This window comes from Equus przewalskii, chromosome 9 (assembly GCF_037783145.1).
Source record: "Equus przewalskii isolate Varuska chromosome 9, EquPr2, whole genome shotgun sequence".
Lineage (NCBI taxonomy): Eukaryota > Metazoa > Chordata > Mammalia > Perissodactyla > Equidae > Equus > Equus przewalskii.
Genome location: NC_091839.1, coordinates 55,485,390 through 55,489,249, shown reverse-complemented (window position 1 = coordinate 55,489,249; position 3,860 = coordinate 55,485,390). Strand labels below are relative to the sequence as shown.

Genomic DNA, 3,860 nt, shown 5'->3' with positions numbered 1-3,860 from the left:
AATCGTTCACCAGGGAACCAGCAACTGCCCTTGGGAAGCTCCAGAGGAGAGTGAGACTGTGATCCTAGTTAGAGCCCTGCTGTCCAAATGGCATTTACAGGGGTCCGTGATTTACACAGATTTATATAAGATTGAAGGCACTTTATGGAATCTGTTCCTACAATTACATTTCCTAAGAATTACTAGGGATTAGAACATCACTATTCTCAAACACTCTGGCACATAGTTTTCTGTAAACAGTTTATACAACAATAAAGGAGAGAGAATGGTCAGTTGCCAATTTGTGTGAGCTTTTCCATGCAGAGCTCACTATGGCCAGTTCCTCCTGATTTATGTACCAACTGCTTGTAGCCAGCTGGACAACAGTCATCCTGACTCCTTAGCACTTTTAGAACATTTTAAAAGTAAGCCCTAATAAAAGCCTTCCTTTCTATTATCCCTGTCCTTTGGGATGAGGAAAATTCCCCATAGAAATTGAGTACATTTTGCAAAAGCCATAAATCCTAGGAGTGACATTTTAATGTCCCAAAGTTGGTACATAATAAATGTCTCTTGTTATAAGTTAGAGCCTTTCTGGGATGTGTTGACCTTTGAAGTCTCTCCAATAGATAGGTTTTCTCTCTTATTGAAGGCTATCATGTATTTGTTTTAATTTATATTAACCCCAAAATTATGATGAAAATTCTTCTGAAATATTTGACTTTGTTTTTATAGCCTGAAATGATACTCAAATTTGGTGACATGAATCACTTTACTTACCTAGCACTGAAGAATTAAAAACCAAATATCACATTTGGGGCGGGAGGTGTGTTATAGAGTGAATATGGTAGAGAAATTGTAGTGTGTTTAAGAGTTCAAATACGCTTATTATTCAACATTTTGCATGACGATTTCAGCCTATACACACACATACATGAATAATTTTGAAATTTACTAAAAAGGAATCCACTAAGACTCTTACCATTAAGATTCTTTATTAATAATCATATTGATTACTAGGAATCCATTTTCTGCTATCAAAGTTGGATTTTCTGCTCCCAGGAAGATTGGGTATATTTCCCGGATTGCTGAGTCAAAGCCTGCTGATTTCTTTGGCCTCCTTATTCCCTCCCCAGCCAGGTGCACCCACTCCGCTATTGACTTTGGAGCACCAAATGGTTGCCACACTCAGACACAGGTCTCACTGAAGCCTGGAGCCTATAAGAGGAAGCCCCCATGGAGATCTTGACTTTGAGTCCATCGAAGAAAATTTCCTATGGTCTGTTGAGCATTTGGGGCTGAAGGGTAGTTTTTCCCCTAGATGTTTTCTGACTGGAGTAGATTTTCAGAGCTTCTGAGTATGGAGTGCCGACAACGTGCCAGGCAAAGTCCACACAGCAGCGAACCAGACAGACATGATCTCCATCCTCCTGGAGGGGGCTCTTGTACCCTCAGGTTAAATGCTCTTTGGTCCAGTTAAAAGAACATTCTAGTACTAAATTTAAAAGTGGAGACACAGAATTATATGGTGCAATTCCATTTGTGTGAAAAACAATACACAGGAGTAAACAAGTACATATACATACATTTGTATTTGCCTTAAAAACATTCCAAAGACCCAAGTAATACTGTGGGATGGAGGAGAGAAGGGAAGCATTTTATTTTCAATATATATCTCTCTATTCTTTGTTTTTATTCTGTGTATAATTTATAATTTTAAAGAAACCTAGTCTTAAAAACCAAACAAGGTATCAAAATATATCCTCATAAACAAACACAGAAATGTATATTGGAATGGAATAAAAAAGCAATTTAGAAGTGTATCAAGGAAGATTGCATTTTTGTAAAAAATAGTTGTAGATAGATGGATAGATGATACATAGATAATAGTGTATCTGTGAGGAAAAAAATTTAGGATAAAAAACAAATTGCTGTCGGAAGTTACCTTTGGGAACATGCTGAAGGAGAAGGCTTCTCATTTTCGATGTGAAACACTTTCTGTAGCAATTGACTATTTTTTCAGTGAGCAATAACTGATAATCAGGAAAAAAAGAATTTTTTTTAAATAAGAAAAACATTATGATATGCTTTATGCCAAACAACATCAGCTAATTCTTCTTCATTGAAGTGATAAAATTAACTTAGGGAACATTAGATATTACAGGGGATATATATTAGATAATTTTTTTTTGGTGTGTGTGTGTGTACATATATATACACACATATATATATTTTTTTATAAAGGACCATAAGCATAAACATTCACCCAGTAAGTTTTTCCACCAAATCCCTGTAAGTCTCTTTTGTCTTTAAAATCCTAAATCTGAGAGGATTTCACATAACTCTTCACGTTTGATTTGGAGCCAGTCCCTCTGTGGAGGGGTCACAGGGGAAGGCCCGGATGAGATACAGTCCAGCAGCGGAAACTGAGATCCCACGTGGGTCACTTGACCTTCCTCTGTGTCACCGTCCACAGCCATATCACTGGGAAAGGGTATTTAGTTAGTCTGAGGGGCAAAGGGCCCTTTCCATCCTTAACCCTTCTGCTTGACCTCTTACCCCCAAACCTTTGCTATCTTAGGGGCCTCATCAAGATGTAGCAAGCAGAATCAGTTTTCATTTTACTTTCAGAGCACTCATTTGAAGGTTTTCATTTTGAATCGGCCTGGATCTGGATGTCAGACCCACACACAGCGGCAAGCTCATGCATGGTGGAGGCGGCCTAGGCAGGCTTGTCTGTACTTTCACTTCCCACCCAGATTCCTGAGTACAGACCAATGGGAGATTGCGTCAGATTCACCAAGGCAGACCAATTAGACAATCCTGAAATCCCCTGGATGACACAGCATGCATGCAAGCCTGTCTGTACCATATCACATTGCTAAATTTAGATGTACTCTGGCTATTTTACAGAAAGAGCTCTTGAAAAGAGGCAAAGAGATCAATCCAAGGATACGGAAAACCTGCCTGGGCTGGTTAGTCTCCACTTACTTTGTAATGCAGACAGAGGAGGAGTTAATTCCAACCTCAGCTAGTTGCAACAGAGTCCTTGTTTCCATGAAGTTACTCTTGAGAAGGAAGTGGCTTCTAGGTGCTGGGAGCTGATGTCTGCCAAGCCCACACAAGATGTAAGCTGGAAACAGTAATTGGTATCCTGAAAAACAGTGTCAGTTATCCAGCACTGAGTTACTGACTATATCACGTGAGTGCTTACAACAGGGCAAATAACAAGCATAAGAATAAAATCAAGCATTCCCCAAGGGACAAGACTCAATGGCCCAAGTATTAATAGTATCAAGAACATCATTCATGTTATTAATGAAGTATTCAGAAAACATGCATCAGATACACCTTTTAACTCATGTGAAAAAATCAAACGTTTAGGATATGTTGTGGTCTATAAACTGTGAAGTTTTAAATATGTTTACTAGTTGATACCAACAAGAGCAACATTCTCCGTTTAAGACTACTTGGTGCTTGGGAGGATGTCATAGATTCTGTCTCGTAAAGAGTCAAAAAACTATTGAGTATGTTAGCCATTATTTTCTTTTAGAAGAGCCAATCTTCTCCAAAGTCTTTCCAAATATTTTTATTTGCAGAATTGAGTCTTTCCAGTCCTTCTGAACTACGGGGCTTGAGAGCTACAATCTAAGATGTACTTAAAACTTTTCACATGTTGGTACCTCACGGTGCTTTGAGGATGAGTTGATAGATAACCTCTCAAAAGGGTCAAGAGAAGCGCAGGTGAGCGTTAGGATACAGGTGGCAGAGTAAAACACAGAATGGAATCCAAAAAGCTCGGGAAGACGTGGAAATCCAAGTTGCCCTAAGAGAAGACTGAAGAAAAGAAATGTATGCAAAAATAAAAACAATAGTAACAA

General features: G+C 38.7%; 1 long non-coding RNA gene across 1 annotated transcript; it reads right to left on the bottom strand.

The window, feature by feature from the left end:
• Nucleotides 1-957: 957 nt before the first annotated feature.
• Nucleotides 958-3,162, bottom strand: LOC139073724 (uncharacterized). The gene is made up of 3 exons (XR_011522712.1): nt 2,971-3,162; nt 1,925-2,012; nt 958-1,474 (listed from the first exon to the last, which is right to left on the bottom strand). It is a non-coding gene; the product is annotated as an uncharacterized lncRNA (long non-coding RNA).
• Nucleotides 3,163-3,860: the final 698 nt, after the last annotated feature.